At 43.9% G+C, this 23,475-nt stretch overlaps 1 pseudogene; it reads right to left on the reverse strand.

The window, feature by feature from the left end:
- Positions 1-19,816: 19,816 nt before the first annotated feature.
- LOC139575236 (DNA primase small subunit pseudogene) lies at positions 19,817-21,801 on the reverse strand (annotated as a pseudogene).
- Positions 21,802-23,475: the final 1,674 nt, after the last annotated feature.

The raw sequence follows: 23,475 nt of genomic DNA on the forward strand, positions 1-23,475 counted from the left end.
TCTACTGTGTGCTCATCCAAACTCTGTTCTCTCTCCATCTCTTCTGTCACTTTTGCTGTATCTTGTCTGTTGCTGTCTCTCTTTTCATCTGTTTCCTGTCTTAGGTTCTTGTTTTTTACTGACTCCTTTATCTATCCTCTTCTGTTGTTATGGCCTGTTCTGTTCTTCTGGTGTCCCTCTCCATCATATCCTATTCTTCTGTTGCTGTCTCTGCTTCTTGTCTGGTGTGTGTTTCTCCATCATATCCTACTCTTCTATTGCTATCTCTGTGTCTTGTCTGGTGTGTCTTTCTCCATCATATCCTACTCTTCTGTTGCTATCTCTGTGTCTTGTCTGGTGTGTCTTTCTCCATCATATCCTACTCTTCTGTTGCTATCTCTGTGTCTTGTCTGGTGTGTCTTTTTAGTTATTTAATCCAAAACGGTCAAGGGGATACTGGGGTAGCTTAACTTGTTTTGGGCCTGTGTCTTGGTCACCTAAATCATCCTCTTCCCTACCAATTTCCCCTGGCTACTGCTGTTCTAAGTGCTCCAGTGACCTGCTGTTCTCATCTGTCCTCCTCCTTGGTTAATCTGCAAGGATGCAACGTAGAGGTACAACATGTTATTAGTTTGTTTTAAACGGTGACTGCACTGCCTGATTTGGCCTCGTTTTGGATTTGGTTCATTAAGAAATGCTAGCGGCCATGACTGAATTCAAACGTGAGGTGGTTTCAGGGTGTGGTTTGATGTGGGTGTCTCGTGTGTGTTCGCAGGTGGGAAGAGTTATTTAGCCAATTAGCTTCAACCGGACTATTTGGGGACTGTCAATAAATTACACAATGTAAATAGGACAATATTTTCATGTTGAACATCTTTTAGTTGTCTCATTAAATACTTTCAATATTTGTATATGAATTTCTACAATTTATAGTTGGTTTGAGGTTAAGTCATTAAAATTTGTAGCTATTGGAGTTTTAACATGTCCCAAGTACATTGTATAATTTACCAATGGTCCATAACTAGCCCCATAGGAATACCCAAAGTCACCCCAAATTTACCACAGGCATTACGATAGGGTCGCGTGCAGCTGCACTCCAAATTGATGATTACTTGTGTGCTGCCAGCTGTGGGCAGGATTGAAACAAACCCAACCTTAATTTACGTTGTGATGCAGTCACCACCACAAGTCTCACAAAACTCCATTTTGGACAAGACAGGCATTATGACCAAAATTATCCCATTTACACTTTGTAGTCAATTTTGACGGTTTGACTCATATCGATGCCACATAGGCTGTTTTCTGAATGAGAAGTTGGTTTTAAGGGGCAGTTGCTCTTTAAAGTTACTGTATTCTGACATGACCAGGGCAACTCGACTGTAAAAATATATTCAAGTGTCTGCGTAACAGAGCAATACAACTCCAAACATGGCAGATAAGATGCTACATGAATATAAAGAAAGATGAGCCCCCCAAAAATTACCTGTAGAATTGAATACGTTATAAGACCTCAATGATGAATTTCATTTCGTCAGTCTACCATCTAATGTGAGATTTTTAGATTACATAACATTTGAGGACACAATTTAAGGGCCTATGTATTTTCAATATTTTTCACAATTTAACCACAAAGCTGGCCATATTTCCCCCCCTCTTTCTGGATGCCCACCCCCTTCTAAGTTCAAGTTAGTTTATTTGTCACATGTACATGATATACAGGAAGTACACAGTGCATTAAACTGCTTACCGGAGCAGCAGGTAGCCTACTGGTTAAGAGCGTTAAACCAGTAATCCCGAGCCGGCAAGGTGAATCCCGAGCCGGCAAGGTGGAAAAATCTGCCGTTCTGCCCTTGACCAAGGCAGTTAACCCCCAACAACAACTGCTCCCCGGGTGCCGATGATGTCAATTAAGGCAGGCCCCCTTGCGCACCTCTGATTCAGAGGGATGGGTTAAGTGCGGAAGATACATTTTGGTGCTTTCAGTTGTGCAACTGACTAGGTCTCCCCTTTCCCTTACTTGCAGGTCAACCTTTCGACAATGCAACAATAGAAAAAGTAAGTCCAATACAATACCAAAAGTATGTGGACACCTGCTTGTCGAACATCTCATTCCAAAATCACGGGTATTAATATGGAGTTGCGCCCCCCCCCCCCCCCCCTTCGGCTCACAGTCAATGTTCCAATCCATCCCAAAGGTTTTTGATAGGGTTAAGGTCATGGCTCTGTGCAGGCCAGTCAAGTTCTTTCACACCGATCTAAACAAACTATTTCTGTATGGACCGTGCTTAGTGCATGGAGGAATTGTTATGCTGAAACAGGAAAAAGGGCCTTCACTAAACTGTTGCCACAAAGTTGAAAGCAACATAATTGTCTAGAATATCATTGTATGCTGTAGCGTTAAGATTTCCCTTCACTGGAACTAAGGGGCCTAGCCGGAATCATTAAAAACAGCCCCAGACCATTATTCCTCCTCCACCAAACTTTACAGTTGGCACTATGCATTCGGGCAGGTAGCGTTCTCCTGGCATCCGCCAAACCTAGATTTATCCGTCGGACTGTCAGATGAAGAGGAGTGATTCATCACTTCAGAGAACGCATTCCCACTGCTCCAGAGTCCAATGGCAGCAAGCTTTACACCAGTCCAACAAACACTTGGCATTGCACATGGTAATCTTAGGCTTGTGTGTGGCTGCTCAGCCATGGAAACCCATTTCATGAAGCTCCCGACGAGCAGTTCTTCTGCTGACATTGCTTCCAGCAACAGGTGTTGCTGAAATGGGCAAATCCACTAATTTGAAGGGATGTCCACATTTTGTCGAGGTAAGGAGGGGGTGCTGTTGGATGAATTAAAATACTCTTTGACGAGGTAGGGTTTCAGGTGTTTTCGGAAGATGTGCAGGGACTCTGCTGTTCTAGCTTCAGGGGGAAGCTGGTTCACCATTGGGGTGCCAGGACAGAGTAGAGCTTGGACTGGGCTGAGTGGGAGCTGCCCTCTCGCAGGGGTGGGAGGGCCAAGAGACCAGAGGTGGCATAACGGAGTGTTCGGGTTGGGGTGTAGGGTTTGAGCAAAGCCTTAATGTAGGGAGGGGCAGTTCCTCTTCCTGCTCCGTAGGCAAGTACCATGGTCTTGTAGTGGCTGCGAGCTTCAACTGGAAGCCAGTGGAGTGTGTGGAGGAGTGGGGTGACATGGGAGAACTTGGGAAGGTTGAACACCAACCGGGCTGCAGCGTTCTGTGTGAGGTAGGGTCGTACTCTACGGATGTTGTAGAGCATAAACCTGCAGGAATGAGTCACTGCTTTGATGTTTGCATAGAATGACAGGTTGTTGTCCAGGGTTACGCCAAGGTTCTTTGCACTCTGGGAGGGAGACACCGTGGAGTTGTCAACCATGAGAGAGGTCTTGGAGCAGGCAGGCCTTCCCTATGAGGAAGAGCAGCTTCATCTTGCCAAGGTTGAGCTTGAGGTGGTGAGTTGAAATCTAAGATGAGATATCTGGCAGTCACACAGAGATGCGTTTCGCCACCTGGGTGTCAGAAGGGGGGAAGGAGAAAAGTAGTTGAGTGTCATCCACATAGCAATGATAGAAGAGACCAGGTGAGGATATGACAGAGCCGAGTGACTTGGTGTATAGAGAAAAGAGGGCCTAGAACAGAGCCCTGGGGGACACTAGTAATGAGAGTATGTGGTGCAGACACAGATCCTCTCCACGTCACCTGGTAGGAGCGGCCTGCCAGGTAGGATGCAATCCAAGAGTGTGCAGAGCCTGAGACGCCCAGCCTAAAGAAGGTGGAGAGGAGTATCTGATGGTTCACGGTGTCGAAGGCAGCCGATAGAGCTTGGAGGATAAGAACAGAGGAGAGTGTCAGCATTGGCAGGGTGGAGAACCTCCGTGACACAGAAAAGAGCAGTCTTGGTTGAGTGACCCGTCTTGAAGACTGACTGGTTAGGGTCAAGAAGAGCGTTCTGAGAGAGATGGCGAGAAAGTTTGTCAGAGACAGCATGCTCCACTAAGAAAAGACAGAAGGGATACCGGTCTGTAGTTTTTAACGTCAGAGTCGTCGAGTGTTGATTTCTTGAGGAAGGGAGCGACTTAGGCCAATTTGAAAGTCAGAGTGGATGCAGACAGTGGTCAGGTATGAGTTGGTGAGGGAGTAAGGACTGGGAGAAGGTAACTCCCCAGACCAGAGGATGGGGTCGAGTGGGCAGGTTATCGGGCGTCCAGTCCTCACTAGTTGCAGGATTTCATCTGGAGAGAGAGGGGTGAAAGAGTTCAAGGCATAGAGTAGTTCTGTGTGAGTGGGAACAGTGGACTCTCGTCTGAGTGAGTGAGGAGTGGATGTTGTCCACCTTCTTTTCAAAGTAGTTGACAAAGTCATCCGCAGAGAGGGAGAAAGGAGGGGGAAGGGTGGAGGAGAAGGAGGAGGAAAATAGTTTCCTAGGGTTAGAGGCAGAAGCTTGAAATTTAGAATGATAGAAAGTGGCTTTAGCAGCAGATACAGAGGAAGAGAAGGTTGAGAGGAAGGAGTGAAAGGATGACATGTCCTCCGGAAATTTTGTTTTCCTCCATTTTCGATCAGCTGCCCGTAGCTCTGTTCTGTAAGCTCGCAATAAGTCACTCAGTCATGGAGGAGGAAGGGAGGGCCGAGCCGTCCGGGAGGAAAGGAGATGAGTCATAGGATGCGGAAAGAGAGGAGAGTAGGGTCGAAGAGGTAGACTCAGAAGACCTGGGGGAGAAGGATTGGAGGAAAGGGATACAGAACAGGAAACAAAGTAGTGATCAGAGACCTGGAGGGGGTTGCAGTAAGATTAGTAGGCGACAGCCTCAAGTAAAGATGAAGTCAAGTGTATTGCCTGCCTTGTTAGTGGGAGGGGACTGGGAAGGGTGAGGTCAAAAGAGGTAAGGATGCGAAAGAGAGTGTTGGAAAGAAATTAATTGAAGGCAGACGTTGGGAGGTTGAAGTCGCCAAGTACGGATAGCAGTGGGCCATCGTCAGGAAATTTGCTTATCAAGGTGTCAAGCTCATTGAGGAACTGTCTAAGGGCACCTGGTGGGCGATAGATGACTACAATGTTAAGCTTGAGTGGACCATTGACAGTGACCGCATGGAGTTGAAATGAGGAGATGGACAGGTGTGTGAGGGAGAAATTAGAAATTCTCCACTTAGGAGAAATGAGTAGTCCTGTGCCACCAACGCAGCGAATATATGCTCCCAGACTATTAGAGAAAACATACAGTCGTCAGATGAAGTGAGAGAAGCTTGAGTAGCCCTGTTCTCTGGGGTGATCCATGTCTCTGTCAGGGCCAAAAAGTCAAGGGACTGAAGGGCAGCACAGGCTGAGATGAACTCAGCGTTCTTGACCGTAGATCGGCAGTTCCAAACGCTGCCAAAGACCAGGAATTCCACATGGGTTGTGTGCACAGGGTACACTAACTTAGAAGGGTTACAGCCAAGGGGTGGGGAGCGTCTGTAAAACCTACAGGGAGAGGAACAAACAGGAATAGAAAACACACACATAGTTGCCAGAGCTACCAAAGAGCAAAGTTAGATCATTTGAAAATAACTAGGTAAGATACACAAGTGAGAGAGTGGTGTGGAGCCTTCCTCTCTTTCCTTCCTCCAATAACCCTGCAGAACAACTCGGCAGAACTGTCTTTGTTTCGGCAATGAGACCACCACTGTCGCAACTGCTGCTGCTAAACAGAGGAGTCTAAAGTACTAATAGGACAGGAGAAACCACTCCCCTCCAATACAGCCACTGATTACAAAAACAACAACAGTCACAAATTGCCCTGCCCTTTAATCCTGGTTGATGTTTCAACAATCATCTGCATGTTATGAGCAGTCAGCAGTTCACACACCAAGTAGGCTACGGGAAGACAGGCAACACTTAAAACTTCTTTCAGCTAGGGGGCAGAATTTTTATGTTTGGGAAAATAACGTTCTCAAGGTAAACAGACTATTTCTCAGGTCCAGATGCTAGAATATGCATATAATTGACAGATTAGGATAGAAAACACTCTTAAGTTTCCAAAACTGTCAAAATATTGTCTGTGAGTATAACAGAACTGATTTTGCAGGCGAAAACCTGAGGAAATCCAACCCGGAAGTGCCTTTTATTTGGAAAAATCCCTGTTCCGTTGCCTGCCCCTCCTCCATTTAAAGGGGTATCAACCAGATTCCTTTTCCAATGGCTTCCTCAGGCTGTGACCAGGCCTTAGACATAGTTTCAAGCTTTTATTTTGAAAAATGAGCGAGATTTTTCAAAACGCGTCAGGTGTCCTTTGATTAGTTCCTGCGTGCGAGAGATGTAGCTCGACATTTTCTTTCTCTGTAGTATTGAATAGGTTACCGTCCAGTTAAAATATTATCGATTATGTATGTTAAAAACAACCTGAGGATTGATTATAAAAAACGTTTGACATGTTTCTACGAACATTACGGATACTTTTTGGAATTTTCGTCTGCCTTTCAGGACCGGAACGAGCCTGTGGTTTTCTGAACATAACGCGCAAACCAAATGGCGGTCTTTGGTTATAAAACTAATCTTTATCGAACAAAAATAACATTTATTGTGTAACTGGGAGTCTCGTGAGTGCAAACATCCGAAGATTATCAAAGGTAAGCGATTAATTTTATTGCTTTTCTTACTTTCGTGACCAAGCTAATTTGCGGCTAGCTGTTCTTACTGTTTTGTCTAGTGATTGATAAACTCACAAACGCTTGGATTGCTTTCGCTGTAAAGCATATTTTCAAAATCTGACACGATAGGTGGATTAACAACAAGCTAAGCTGTGTTCTGGTATATTTCACTTGTGTTTTCATGATTATAAATATTTGTAGTATTTTTTATTTATTTGGCGCTCTGCAATTCAGCGGTTGTTTACGAAAATGATCCCGCTAAAGGGATCTGTGCGGCAAGAAGTTTTAAAGTAGATGGCTCTAGCTAGCAAAAATACAGTACTAGACAACAACAGATTAAGACAAAAATTTAATTTATCACACTTTGCTCAGTGCTATACTGCAGACTCTGACTGAGTGATTGGCATTTTGCTGAATGATGACATAGGGCGAGTTCATTTTGGATTGCCCAGTGCACCAGGTGGGTGGAGATTTCACTTAAAGACCAATTGAATGGTTTACAATGTGTAAACTCCGCTCACCTGGGCCACCGGGTGAGGCAAAATGAACTGCCTATTGACATCTTACCGGTGCTTTATGTGTGGGGGAGGGGTCAAGGGAAGTGAGCAGTCCACTGCATTGTGAAATCTTGGCCAATCACAGCAGCTACCGTGCCACTCAAGGGGTTTCTTGCAGTGCCTACTACTGGGTTCCTGCTAGAGAACACAGACCCAAAGTCAGATTCCACAGACAGAGTCAAAATTGGCTACAAAAATGTTAAGGTTAGCAGTGTGGTTACCGTTCGGGCTAAGGTTAGGTTTAGGCTTAAAATCGGATTTTAAGAACATAAATTGTAGGCATGGGTTTAGACATAATTAGCAGAGGAAGAAAAATAATAATACTAGTAAAAATGTCAGTAATTTTTTTTTTTTAAATACTGCATAGCGCAAGTGGTGTGCTTATGGAAACTCACACCAGACTGAAAAAAAGGTTCTGGGCTGGATGAAAAATATCAGGGGCTGAAGCCCTGGAAGCCCAGGCCTAATGACGCCACTGGTTCCACGTACATTCGGGGTTTCATGTGAAGGTGTTGTCCCAATCTGTGAGTTTCAGTGTAGTTAGTGGCCATTGATACATTAACTCCCGGTTTTAACATTGAAATTGATCACGTATGGGGACCTAGGCTAGACCATTCAATAGACCTTAACATTATACCATCAATTCATGAAGCTTTCTGTCGCCTGACACCTGGGGGGGAATTCCAAGACAAATAATTTGTTTTTCTGAGTGACTCATTCATTTTAGTTGTTAGTTTGACCCGCTGGCTGCAATTCATTCTACAGCAGTATTAGGGTGATTCTGCAACTACGGGCAATATGTCCTCAGGGTCAATTTTCAATTTTAAACACTAAGTACACTGCTCAAAAAAATAAAGGGAACACTTAAACAACACAATGTAACTCCAAGTCAATCACACTTCTGTGAAATCAAACTGTCCACTTAGGAAGCAACACTGATTGACAATACATTTCACATGCTGTTGTGCAAATGGAATAGACAACAGGTGGAAATTATAGGCAATTAGCAAGACACCCCCAATAAAGGAGTGGTTCTGCAGGTGGTGACCACAGACCACTTCTCAGTTCCTATGCTTCCTGGCTGATGTTTTGGTCACTTTTGAATGCTGGCGGTGCTTTCACTCTAGTGGTAGCATGAGACGGAGTCTACAACCCACACAAGTGGCTCAGGTAGTGCAGCTCATCCAGGATGGCACATCAATGCGAGCTGTGGCAAGAAGGTTTGCTGTGTCTGTCAGCGTAGTGTCCAGAGCATGGAGGCGCTACCAGGAGACAGGCCAGTACATCAGGAGACGTGGAGGAGGCCGTAGGAGGGCAACAACGCAGCAGCAGGACCGCAACCTCCGCCTTTGTGCAAGGAGGAGCACTGCCAGAGCCCTGCAAAATGACCTCCAGCAGGCCACAAATGTGCATGTGTCTGCTCAAACGTTCAGAAACAGACTCCATGAGGGTGGTATGAGGGCCCGACGTCCACAGGTGGGGGTTGTGCTTACAGCCCAACACCGTGCAGGACGTTTGGCATTTGCCAGAGAACACCAAGATTGGCAAATTCGCCACTGGCGCCCTGTGCTCTTCACAGATGAAAGCAGGTTCACACTGAGCACATGTGACAGACGTGACAGAGTCTGGAGACGCCGTGGAGAACGTTCTGCTGCCTGCAACATCCTCCAGCATGACCGGTTTGGCGGTGGGTCAGTCATGGTGTGGGGTGGAATTTCTTTGGGGGGCCGCACAGCCCTCCATGTGCTCGCCAGAGGTAGCCTGACTGCCATTAGGTACCGAGATGAGATCCTCAGACCCCTTGTGAGACCATATGCTGGTGCGGTTGGCCCTGGGTTCCTCCTAATGCAAGACAATGCTAGACCTCATGTGGCTGGAGTGTGTCAGCAGTTCCTGCAAGAGGAAGGCATTGATGCTATGGACTGGCCCGCCCGTTCCCCAGACCTGAATCCAATTGAGCACATCTGGGACATCATGTCTCGCTCCATCCACCAACGTCACGTTGCACCACATACTATCCAGGATTTGGCGGATGCTTTAGTCCAGGTCTGGGAGGAGATCCCTCAGGAGACCACCTCATCAGGAGCATGCCCAGGCGTTGTAGGGAGGTCATACAGGCACGTGGAGGCCACACACACTACTGAGCCTCATTTTGACTTGTTTTAAGGACATTACATCAAAGTTGGATCAGCCTGTAGTGTGGTTTTCCACTTTAATTTTGAGTGTGACTCCAAATCCAGACCTCCATGGGTTGATAAATTTGATTTCCATTGATAATTTTTGTGTGATTTTGTTGTCAGCACATTCAACTATGTAAAGAAAAAAGTATTTAATAAGAATATTTCATTCATTCAGATCTAGGATGTGTTATTTTAATGTTCCCTTTATTTTTTTGAGCAGTGTATTTTAGTAACATTTCAGATGCATTTTTTACCTCAATTTCACTGTTTTGCCCTTGTCCCTGACCAAGACTTTTGAGTTTTTATAGGAGAAAACATGAATAATTACACATTATAAACTGGGTGGTTTGAGCCCTGAATGCTGATTGGCTGACAGCAATACCACAGGTATGACAAAACTCTTATTTTTACTGCTCTAATTACGTTGGTAACCAGTTTATAATAGCAATAAGGCACCTCGGGGGTTTGTGATATATATCTAATAAACTATGGCTAAGGGCTGTGTCCAGGAACTCTGCGTTGCGTCGTGCTTAAGAACAGCCCTTAGCCATGGTATATTGGCCATATACCACACCCCCTCGGGCCTTATTGCTTAATTATATAATGCTATCTATTAGAGAAAGAGTCTATTAAATAAAATCTATGTCAATATTTATTGTGAGTATGCCCTTTATATTGTTATTTACACAAAATATACCTGTCCTTTGTTAGTGGTGTCATTTCCACCACTGAGGACCTATTCCTCATTAAATAAAGTTTTGTCAAGAGAATGTTAATTTAGTTAACATGGAAACTTGTGACTCTGAAGCACATGGCTGCAGTGGACAGTTGTTCCAGATGTGATGTCCAGAAGTTGAGGAAAAATGTAGGTAAATATTGCTTTTGTTGAGAATATTTTTATTGTCAGTCATTTCCAAACAGGCTTTAATTTCTTTAATTTGTGGTAGAATAATAAAATGAAAAAGTATATTTTATGTATTTAGTGTATGCTAGCTAACTATATAATAGCTGTAATACTAGCCAAAGCATGCTAAGCAGTCTGTCATTTTTCTCCAAAAAATGTAGAATCGTCATTTAGATCAGTCATTTCCATCACAAACTTGAACTGTGGTGGTAATGACAGAACGTACTTTCTTTTATTTTAGGCTTATTTAATCATGTTTTAAAATCATTTAATTAGAAGATGTTACATGAAACAGCACAGAGAAATAGATGTCACACACATAGAAATACCAGGAACATCTGCAAAAAGACAGGGAGAGATACTGGAAGAGAAAAGAGAAGGGAGAAATGAAATCTATCTCTGAGCTTACAAAGCGAGGAGAAAGAAGCAAGAGAAGGCAATAGAAATGCAACCAACGCAATAGAAGACAGACTTTAAAGAGAACAGTTGCAATGGAGACCTACCTATCAGGCAACACACCACCTCAGTCAGATATGAGACACATGTCTCTGCAAAACCTACGCTAACCTCCAGTTCATGGCGGACAAACTACAGTATCACAAAGTGATCAGCTGCAGCAACATTGAGAACCTTATAGAGTCTTTGTGCTGTGAGAACCTGAAGAAAGAGTGCATGTAGACAGAGTGCTCCCTTTGCCAAGCCAAAGAGCTTAAAACATCTGACTTTGATGCTGGTGAGCAGACATGGTGGTTTGAGTGGAAAAACAAACCTGAAGAGAGAGAAAGAAGAGAAACAAAGAGGGAAACATGGAGAAGTTCACTGTACATTTGACAGTAAAAGAAAAGGTGTGTGGCACACTGCAGATTCTATTGGAGGACTTCTCCAAAGGATTGAAAGAGAAGTTGGGGAAACACGTGTACAACATTCGACACCAATACTCGAAACTGAGAGAATTAAAATAGAATCTGCGGAAAGAGGAGATCATCGTGCATATTGACTTTGCAAAGAACTACCTGTGTAAATACACCAGTGAAATCCGGCAGTTCACTTTGGTGATTCTCACAAGCAGGTGACCCTCCACACCTGTGTTGTATATACCACAAATGATACAGTTTCACTTTGCTCACTGAGCTCTACTATGCGGATGAACTCTCTACAATCTGGGCCCATCTCTCAAAAATACTGGCTAACTTCCTTGAGCTCTGCCCATCGGCTACTTTTGGAATCTTACTTTGTCTTATGTTAATTAATTGTTTAACAATGGTTGTTGTTCAAAATGTTTGCAATAAAACATTGTTTTTGTACATCTTTTTTTTTTTTTTTTTACATATGTTATTTCCACCACACCTTGTCATTGAGGTAAATTAGTATATTATGTATAATTTACATTGATTGATTTGTTTTAGATAGGGAAATCATATGGTTGTTGTCATAATCTCACGAAAAGGTTTGGTGTAAGTATCTTATTTTTCATAATAAATAAATGTTTTCAACTGTCACAAAGGCAAGTTTGTACATTCAGGCGTCATGTTGAATTATTAACATTAGGAAAACCTTAAAAATCACTGAAAATAATATTCAACGCAAGTTAATGTACAAATGTATAAGAAATGTGCTAAATTAATTGTATGATATTTCATTTTGAACTAAAATGAAAAAAAATAAAAAAATATATAAATTCAGTCCGCCAAGAGTCCTTCACAGTCTAGTCTGCATGCAACCACAACCAGACCTCATTTCAAATGTACCAAGAAATAATCTTATTTGTATGCCTAGCAATGAACAACGTGAACGCGAAGCTTGCAGAATTACATTTACATTTAAGTCATTTAGCAGACGCTCTTATCCAGAGCGACTTACAAATTGGTGCATTCACCTTATGATATCCAGTGGAACAACCACTTTACAATAGTGCATCTAACTCTTTTAAGGGGGGGGGGGGTTAGAAGGATTACTTTATCCTATCCTAGGTATTCCTTAAAGAGGTGGGGTTTCAGGTGTCTCCGGAAGGTGGTGATTGACTCCGCTGACCTGGCGTCGTGAGGGAGTTTGTTCCACCATTGGGGTGCCAGAGCAGCGAACAGTTTTGACTGGGCTGAGCGGGAACTGTACTTCCTCAGAGGTAGGGAGGCGAGCAGGCCAGAGGTGGATGAACGCAGTGCCCTTGTTTGGGTGTAGGGCCTGATCAGAGCCTGAAGGTACGGAGGTGCCGTTCCCCTCACAGCTCCGTAGGCAAGCACCATGGTCTTGTAGCGGATGCGAGCTTCAACTGGAAGCCAGTGGAGAGAGCGGAGGAGCGGGGTGACGTGAGAGAACTTGGGAAAGTTGAACACCAGACGGGCTGCGGCGTTCTGGATGAGTTGTAGGGGTTTAATGGCACAGGCAGGGAGCCCAGCCAACAGCGAGTTGCAGTAATCCAGACGGGAGATGACAACATCTAAAGACAATCTAAAAACATGATAGAATCATGACTATCTACAGTTTTCAGTTCATCGTTCGCCGTTATGGTTCCTGCGTGCTCTGAGCATTAAAGACTCATATGAACAAAATGAGTAGAAATATTTGTCATTTTCACTGAAATAGTCGAAAAGATCAGAGTCAGTAAAAAGAGCCGAACTTCCCATAACTAGGGAATTTCAACATCTAAAGGGAGAAATCTATTGCTCTTTGAGTCTTTGAGATGAACATTGAGAGATTAAATCTACTAAGAATGTTGTATAAAATACAAAAATAATCCATTCTATTCAAAATAATGTCTATAGTATTCTCTCTGGTGTGCAATCTGTTTTCCGCTCAGGTTATGGATGTGTCACTGCAACCTTAAAGGTCTTCAATGATGTCACCATTGCCATTGATTCGAAGCAATGTTGTCCTGATATTTATTTACTTGAACAAAGCTTTTCATACGGTAGACCATTCCATTCTTGTGGGCCGGCTAAAGAGTATTGGTGTCTCTGAGGTGTCTTTGGCCTGGTTCGCTAACTACCTCTCTCAAAGAGTGCAGTGTATAAAGTCAGAAAATCTGCTGTCTCAGCCACCGCCTGTCACGAAGGGAGTACCCCAAGGCTCAATCCTAGGCCCCATCAACAACATAGCTCAGGTAGTAGGAAGCGCGCTCATCCATTTATATGCAGATGATACAGTCTTATACTCAGCTGGCCCCTCAGCTGGCTTTCTTAGTGTCCACCAAGCTTTCTCTACCCTTAACCTTGTTCTGAACACCTCCAAAACAAAGGTAATGTGGTTTGGTAAGAAGAATGCCCCTCTCCCCACAGGTGTGATTACTACCTCTGAGGGTTTAGAGCTTGAGGTAATCACCTCATACAAGTACTTGGGAATATGGCTAGACGGTACACTGTCCTTCTCTCAGCACATTTCAAAGCTGCAGGCTAAAGTTACATCTAGACTTGGTTTCCTCTATCGTAATCGCTCCTCCTTCACCCCAGCTGCCAAACTAACCCTGATTCAGATGACCATCCTATCCATGCTATATTACAGAGACATACTTTATAGATCGGCAGGTAAGGGTGCTCTCGAGCGGCTAGATGTTCTTTACCATTCTGCCATCAGGTTTGCCGCCAATGCTCCTTATAGGACACATCACTGCACTCTATACTCCTCTGTAAAGTGGTCATCTCTGTATACCAGTCGCAAGACCCACTGGTTGATGCTTATTTATCTCTCTTAGGCCTCACTCCTCCCTATCTGAGATATCTACCGCAGCCCTCATCCTCCACATACAACACCCGTTCTGCCAGTCACATTCTGTTAAAGGTCCCCAAAGCACAAACATCTCTGGGTCACTCGTCTTTTCAATTCGCTGCAGCTAGCGACTGGAACGAGCTGCAACAAACACTCGAACTGGACAGTTTTATCTCAATCTCTTCATTCAAAGACTCAATCATGGACACTCTTACTGACAGTTGTGGCTGCTTTGTGTAATATATTATTGTCTCTACCTTCTTGGCCTTTGTGCTGTTGTCTGTGCCCAATAATGTTTGTACCATATTTTGTGCTGCTACCATGTTGTGCTTCTACCATGTTGTTGTCATGTTGTGTTGCTACCATGCGGTGTTGTCATGTGTTGCTGCCTTGCTATGTTGTTGTCTTAGGTCTCTCTTTATATAGTGTTGTGGTGTCTCTCTTCTCGTGATGTGTGTTTTGTCCTATATATATATATATATATTTATTTATTTTAGATCCCAGCCCCCGTCCACTCGAGGCCTTTTGCCTTTTGGTAGGCCGTCATTTTAAATAAGAATTTGTTCTGACTTGAGTAGTTAAATAAAGGTTAAATAAAAAAATTAAAAATTAAAAAGCCAACACAATATAAATACAATACAAGACATTCAGGTAACTTGCACTTTCTCACCTGCCACAGCAGACACTGCCAGTTTTCAATTACAGTAGTAACATACTGTGTGTCTCTCTACTCTGGAACACATACATCTACAGTGTATTGGAAAGACCTCCATACCTCTCTCTCTTTCAATTCAAAGGGGCTTTATTGGTGTTGGAAACATGTGTTAACATTGCCAAAGCAAGTAAATTAAACAATAAACAAACGTGAGAAGAAAAAACAATATCAACAAAAAACAATGAGAAATGAACAGTAAACATTGCATTCACAAAGGTTGGAAATATCTCATTCCAAAACCTTGGGCATTAATATGGCGTTGGTCCCCCCTTTGCTGCTATAACAGCCTCCACTCTTCTGGGAAGTCTTTCCACTAGATGTTGGAACATTTCTGCAGGGACTTGCTTCCATTCAACCACAAGAACATTAGTGAGATTGGACGCTGATATTGGTTGATTAGGCCTTGCATGCAGTCAGCGTTCCAATTCATCCCAAAGGTGTTCGATGGAGTTGAGGTCAGGGCACTGTGCAGGCCAGTCACGTTCTTCCACACCGATCTCGCTAAACCATTTCCGTATAGGCCTCGCTTTGTGCATGGGGGCATTGTCATGCTGAAACAGGAAAGGGCCTTTCCCAAACTATTGCCAGTAAGTTGGAAGCACAGAATCGTCTAGAATGTAGGCTGTAGCATTAAGATTTCCCTTCACTGGAACTAAAGTTCCTGGCCCGAACCATCAAAAAAAGCCACAGACCATTATTCCAAACTTTACATTTGGCACTATGCATTGGGGCAGGTAGCGTTCTGCCAGACGGAATCTAAAACAAAAATCCAGAAAATCACATTGTATGATTTTTAAGTAATTAATTTGCATTTTATTGCATGACATAAGTATTTGATCACCTACCAACCAGTAAGAATTCCGGCTCTCACAGACCTGTTAGTTTTTCTTTAAGAAGCCCTCCTGTTCTCCACTCATTACCTGTATTAACTGCACCTGTTTGAACTCGTTACCTGTATAAAAGACACCTGTCCACACACTCAATCAAACAGACTCCAACCTCTCCACAATGGCCAAGACCAGAGAGCTGTGTAAGTACATCAGGGATAAGATTGTAGACCTGCACAAGGCTGGGATGGGCTACAGGACAATAGGCAAGCAGCTTGGTGAGAAGGCAACAACTGTTGGCGCAATTATTCGAAAATGGAAGAAGTTCAAGATGACGGTCAATCACCCTCGGTCTGGGGCTCCATGCAAGATCTTACCTCGTGGGGCATCAATGATCATGAGGAAGGTGAGGGATCAGCCAAGAACTACACGGCAGGACCTGGTCAATGACCTGAAGAGAGCTGGGACCACAGCCTCAAAGAAAACCATTAGTAACACACTACGCCGTCATGGATTAAAATCCTGCAGCGCACGCAAGGTCCCCCTGCTCAAGCCAGCGCATGTCCAGGCCCGTCTGAAGTTTGCCAATGACCATCTGGATGATCCAGAGGAGGAATGGGAGAAGGTCATGTGGTCTGATGAGACAAAAATATAGCTTTTTGGTCTAAACTCCACTCGCCGTGTTTGGAGGAAGAAGAAGGATGAGTACAACCCCAAGAACACCATCCCAACCGTGAAGCATGGAGGTGGAAACATCATTCTTTGGGGATGCTTTTCTGCAAAGGGGACAGGACGACTGCACCGTATTGAGGGGAGGATGGATGGGGCCATGTATCGCGAGATCTTGGCCAACAACCTCCTTCCCTCAGTAAGAGCATTGAAGATGGGTCGTGGCTGGGTCTTCCAGCATGACAACAACCCAAAACACACAGCCAGGGCAACCAAGGAGTGGCTCCGTAAGAAGCATCTCAAGGTCCTGGAGTGGCCTAGCCAGTCTCCAGACCTGAACCCAATAGAAAATCTTTGGAGGGAACTGAAAGTCCGTATTGCCCAGCGACAGCCCCGAAACCTGAAGGATCTGGAGAAGGTCTGTATGGAGGAGTGGGCCAAAATCCCTGCTGCAGTGTGTGCAAACCTGGTCAAGAACTACAGGAAACGTATGATCTCTGTAATTGCAAACAAAGGTTTCTGTACCAAATATTAAGTTCTGCTTTTCTGATGTATCAAATACTTATGTCATACAATAAAATGCAAATTAATTACTTAAAAATCATACAATGTGATTTTCTGGATTTTTGTTTTAGATTCCGTCTCCCACAGTTGAAGTGTACCTATGATAAAAATTACAGACCTCTACATGCTTTGTAAGTAGGAAAACCTGCAAAATCAGCAGTGTATCAAATACTTGTTCTCCCCACTGTATATATGTTTATTTATATAATTTATCTTTTGCCTCTTGGACCCCTATGGACTTGGGTCCAGCCCCTGACTCACACAATTGACCAGTAATTAATTACCCAATCAAGACAGAGCCACCAAGTTACCAACGTGGGCCCCCTACCTCCTCTCCTCGCCCCATCTGACAATAAGCAGAGCGGCAGCAGCAGACTGTCTACACTCATTGAGAGCGGGCTCCTGAATAGAGTACCACAGTATGAGTCATAATAGCCATAAAACCTAGCGGTCAAACAGGGAAATGGTTCAAAATGTTTTCCCACCATTCATTTTTCCCATAGGGGATTTTAGAAACACTTAAAATAAGGGCTGTGTTTTGTGTAGGCTTATCCTAGCGTGATAACCGTTTAAATCTCTCTAGGACAAGGTGACATTTATCACACCTCCACAGTAAAAAAAAACTATATATACTTCATATACAGTGCATTCGGAAAATATTCAGACCCCTTGTCTTTTTCCACATTTTGTTACATTACAGCCTTATTCTAAAATTGATCAAATTGTATTTGTTTCCTCATCAATCTACACACAATACCCCATTATGACAAATCAAATACAGGTATTTTGAATTTTTTGCAAATTTAGAAAATAAAAACTGAAATATCACATTTACATACGTATTCAGACCCTTTACTCAGTACTTTGTTGAAGCACCTTCGGCAGCGATTACAGCCTCAAGTCTTCTTGGGTAGGCGGTACAAGCTTGGCACACCTGTATTTGGGAGTTTCTCCTATTTTTCTCTGCGGATCCTCTCAAGCTCTGTTGGATGTGGAGCGTAACTGCACAGCTATTTTCAGGTCCGGGCTCTGGCTGGGCCACTCAAGGACAATCAGAGACTTGACCCTAAGCCACTCCTGCGTTGTCTTGGTTGTGTGCTTAGGGTCATTGTCCTGTTGGAAGGTGAACCTTCACCCCAGTCTGAGGTGCTGAGCGCTCTGGAGCAGGTTTTAATCAAAGATCTCTCTGTACTTTGCTCAGTTCATCTTTTCCTCGATCCTGACATCTCCCAGTCCCTGGCGCTGAAAAACATCTACACAGCATGATTCTGCCACCACAATGCTTCACCGTAGGGATGGTGCAAGGTTTCGTAAAGACGAGGACCTTGGCATTCAGGCCAAAGAGTTCAATCTTAGTTTCATCAGACCAGAGTCCTTTAGGTGCCTTTTGGCAAAATCCAAGTGGGCAGTCATGTGTCTTTTACTGAGGAGTGGCTTTCGTCTGGCCACTCTACCATGAAGGCCTGATTGGTGGTGCTGCAGAGATGGTTGTCTTTCTGGAAGGTTCTCCCATCTCCACAGGGGATCTCTGATCTTTGGGTTCATGGTCACCTCCCTGACCAAGGCCCTTCTCCCCGATTGCTCAGTTTGGCCAGGCGGCCAGCTCTAGGAAGAGTCTTGGTTGGTTCCAAACATTTTCCATTTAAGAATGATGGAGGCCTCTGTGTTCTTGGGAACCTTCAATTCTGCAGAAATGTTTTGGTACCATTCCCCAGATCTGTGCCTCGACACAATCCTGTCTTGGAGCTCTATGGACAATTCCTACAACCTCATGGCTTGGTTTTTGCTCTGACATGCACTGTCAACTGTAGGACCTTATATAGGCAGGTGTGTGCCTTTCCAAATCATGTCCAATCAATTGAATTTACCACAGGTGGACTCCAGTCAAGTTGTAGAAACATCTCAAGGATGATCAATGGAAACAGGATGCACCTGAGCTTTACTTCGAGTCTCATAGCTAAGGGACTGAATACTTATGTAAATAAGGTATTTCCGTTTTTTATAAATATGCTAAAATTCATAAAAACCTGTTTTCACTCTGGGGTATTGTGTGTAGATTGATGAGGAAAATGTTTTATTTAATCAATTTTAGAATAAGGCTGTAACGTAACAGAATGTGGAAAAAGTCAAGGGGTCTGAATACTTTCTAAAGCCACTGTACCCCCCTTGGGTTCTCGAGAGCTAATGGGAACCTAGCCTTACTCTTACCAAGCAAGATATTGTAGCAAATATCATGATTCAACAACAATGGATTCGAGTTACAGCTCTTTGACCATAACTGGTTGTGGACATGCTCTATCGTCATAACACAACAGAACACATAAACTGGCATGACATTCACTCATGGTTGTGCAAAAAGAAATGTGTGTAAACCACACCTCCAAATATTCCGTCAACCTAGTGCCGTCAACCTTACTGATGTTTTCTCCATGAACTGATGGTTTCTACGGTTGTGGCTAGATGTAGTACAGCTCCATCTAGTTGTTGCGTCAGGGCCAACTGTAGAATTGTAGCTCAGCCCAACCTAACCCCTTTCCTAACCTGCTACACTAATTCTCCTAACCTGCTAAAAGTAATTTCTGTCCGTAGCTGTACTCCATCTAGCCACAACCATAGAAGCCAATCAAGCAATCAGTCCCGAGAAATCATTAGTATCACCACATCGGCCTTGGCGGCAGTTGCTCTCTGCTTGCTTTTCACCTCCAACACAGGGCACAGAGTGTAGATGTGGTTGCAAGAACAGCTCAACAGACATGGGCTCAGAGGGATCTGCCATACATCCACATCGCGCGCCAGAACACAACCACGTTGAGAAAGGCAGTCCCATTGTGGGTAGTAGGCCTTGAGGAGGAGACGACTATCATTAAAAAACTATAAATTACTTTTCATTTTAGTCAACGAAAATGTGACGAGACGAGAATTCCACGTGAGACCAATGGACATTTAATTTGACATGACATGCAGACTGCGGTGCGAGAGCGGCAACACAGATGAAAGAATAACAGCCCACTTGAAAATAGAGCTTCTGATGTGATCAAAGCAAAAATTGCCTACATGTCCTGGCACTTTTTTGTTTTGTTTTTTTGTAGTACAAAGTCATTTTTTCAGCAATAGGCTTTATAAAAGTTTTGCACAACTGTGATTTTCAATCATTGATAAAGAGTCAAATATTTGCATGACAATTCTCAAAATGAGAACATTTGTTTACAGTGTATCTGCTACAGTGTATCTGTAATGTGTGTTATCCATCTTTAACTGTCAGATCATGAACAACTGATATGATGGGCTTGTTAAGATTAGCCAACCATTGTAGGTACCAATCCCAGCAACAGACAGTGTTCCGTTGGATACTGCTCAGGGTTAGAAGTCCTTTTGAAGATGACTCTTTTTAAGATGCCCCCTTTCCTTGAGAGAGCCATCCCTTACAGGAATTGATCAAATAGTTTCACATACTTCGCCAAGCTTGTTAGTTTGTAGTCTCTTATCTTCCGTCGCTCTCCTGCTTCTCTCTCATTCTCATTTTCCTTGGTGTTTCCTCCTCCTCCTCTTCCTCCTCTGCTGTCTTAGGTCGATCCAATTCACAGATCAGACTGATAGTGGGCACATCAAAGTGGTCAAAGCGATCCAGTTTTCTCAGGTCAATAGGAACAGAAATCCCCCTGGTTTTGGGATGGATGCTGAATGGGGCTCTTCAGCAAGTGGTTGACTCCTTTACTGATGTTCACATCGAGCCGAGGGTAAAAGTACTGCAGCATGACCTCCTTCTCAAAGTAGTAGCCCTTGGCAGTTGTACGTTTGTTTTGGACCAGAGTCTTAAGTCTTCCCCAGCGCTTCTCAGGGTTTTTCTCAGTCTGGAAGCACTGCAGAAGCTCCTTTCGGACATCTTTGGGCACGAGGGCCAGCACTTTGTCTGCAACCTCTTTGTTGCCCAGTATGTCCTGTTCCACTAGAAAGTACTGGGGAAAGTGGTGCTCCACCACCGTCAGGGATTCTTTGATGAATGGATGAATTGGGTCTGACAGCACTACTTTCCTCACCGTCTCTTCTTCATCCTTGACCAGACTCAGGCCTTGTCACACACCCAGCAATGCACCCCTTTCCTGCCCGAGTACACTCACAGGCAGTACCGGAAACCAAAGACATCTCCAAGGGCTCTGTCCAGGATACGGATGACAATAGTCATCAGAGTCCAGCACTTTGGGCAGATGTCTGCAGCACTGCAACAACTTCTGATATTGTCATAGTCTGTCATGTCAACATCAAACACCAGCTCCTTCTCCAGAGCCTGGAAGGATCCAGACTTGACTGTGTTTAGGCCTGTGACTATAGACCGCTCCAACGTCAATCTTGTACAGATATATCTTCTGCATCTCCTTCTCCAGCTCGTTCAGAGTGCTGAATGACTGATATCGTACGTAGATGTCATCCTTCAATGTGAGTAGTTCTTTGTCACTCCTCCATATTTCGGCCACCGGTAATATTGAGAGAAAGAGAAAAGTCGGCGGTAGTAGAGGGGCAATAGGTCCGATAGAGAGGCCTGGTCGTAATCAGCAGCTGGCATTTCTGAAGTTATTATGCAAATGTATAGATTTAAGTGAAAATAATAAGAAAACATCTAAAATGTTGATAGCCGACTGAACCCCGCAATTGTTTTAGTGTCCTGGCACCTTGCTTCACATCAGCTCAAACGATTGACAAGTAACTGAAGTGACCGCCTGGAGCTGTGTGGGACACAATTCTGCCGATGATAGAGTCAAAGGTAACTGCATACATGGAGTGTGTCTGAAAGTGGGCATGTCAACAGAAGTGGGTGGATCAACAGAAGTGGGTGTATGGAAATCAGCTATTGGGCAGTTTTGTTGCCACTCAAGACCATTTTGCATGGCTGATTGGGTTGCACGACGAGTCGATTGTTGACAACTGTAGCATTTTAGCTAAGCCTAACCCTTTTCCTAACCTTAACCTCATTCCTCTAACCTGACACGTTAATTATCCTATCCTGCTTTATAAAAATTAAGCTGACCTGAGGTGCACCTGGAAATGGCTGGTCTAAACAATAATGGAGCTCTGATGTTACACCCATCGCTGTTGATCCACCCATTAATGTTACGTCCATAGCTATTGATCCACCCATTAATGTTACGTCCATAGCTGTTGATCCACCCATTAATGTTACGTCCATAGCTATTGATCCACCCATTAATGTTACGTCCATAGCTATTGATCCACCCATTAATGTTACGTCCATAGCTATTGATCCACCCATTAATGTTACGTCCATAGCTATTGATCCACCCACTTCTTTTGCAACACCCACTTTCAGACACACTCCAAGTATGCAGTTATCCATACTTGGAGTGAAAGGATTGCATGAAATATTCTGCATGAATTCATGCTTAGGATTGGACAAAACAGATGAAAACGGTTTGTTTGCAGAATTTACATATTTCAGTTTGAGCTGATCTGCCCGGGTTTCCTCCCACACAGCTCCCAGGTGGTCACTTCATCTTCTTTGGAATTGTGTTAACGGATTGCATCCAATTTAAGGTGCATACACCGACACCTACTGTACTGGAATGTGGGGTGATTCACAGCTACCTACATTAAATTCTTTGTGATATGACCTTGCCAACTATTAGCCCTCTCTAAAAAAAAAACACAAAAAAAACACCCCATTCTACTATTTACCCTATCTAGACCAACGGTCTGGGGCGACAGAACACTACCCACTCATCACCCCCTGCAACTGTTCTGCAGTAAAACCTCGCAATCCAAATTATTTCTCTCCCGCAGCCACCGCAACCTCTATTTTCTGGGACTTTCCATCCATTTCTGCAGTACAATTGACAACCATAGCTATGAATGCCAAGAAACCTACCTCACTGAAGCACATATTCTTCCCATCACTCTCTATTAGTCTCTGCCTTCTCAAAGGAATCCTCTTAGGATCCCTCACCCTGTACCCATCTTCCTCTACCACTCTCTTCACTGCTTCAGCATACAGCACTTTCTCTACTACTCTGACCCTGGCAACCTAAGCCTGCCTTTCTCTCACCGAACACCTCCGATCTCCAGCCCCGTGGGCACCCCTACAACTAACACACACAACTTTCGCCACTGAAACGACACATTCCTTTGTCTCACGCCCTCCTGCACACTTCTCACATCTAGGACTCTCCCTCCGACATACTGCTGCAACATGCCCAGACTCTACATCAAAACTTCAGTCATTCGTCAATCTTTTGAACTGATGCGAAGCCAGGTGCCAGGATACTTGACTTGTAACTAACCTCAACTAGGAACAATAATCTTTACTCTCGCTCTCATTTTCATGTACCTATTTAAGTATTAAGGCCAGAGGGGTTGTGGTTTATTGGTCATATACCATAAACCCCCGAGGTGCCTTATTGCTATTATAAACTGATTATCAATGTAATTAGAGCAGTAAAAATAAATGTTTTGTCATACCCGTGGTAAATGGTCTGATATACCACAGTTGTCAGCCAATCAGCATTCAGGGGTCGAACCACCCAGCTTATCATTTTTCTTTGATCACACCAGAAGCCCTATTTTCCCATGTGTGCTGCTATTCATTCATCTGTGTTGGAGCTCTTGCGCCGCGGTCCACAAATTTGAGTGGTTGCTTTTTTCCTGAGAAAAACAAAATGCTATTTGTTGAATATTAGGAGTTTGGTAATACTCCCCCCGGCCACAATATCAATGTTGCCATCCAGCAA

The sequence above is a fragment of the Salvelinus alpinus genome, chromosome 5, assembly GCF_045679555.1.
Source record: "Salvelinus alpinus chromosome 5, SLU_Salpinus.1, whole genome shotgun sequence".
Taxonomy (NCBI): domain Eukaryota; kingdom Metazoa; phylum Chordata; class Actinopteri; order Salmoniformes; family Salmonidae; genus Salvelinus; species Salvelinus alpinus.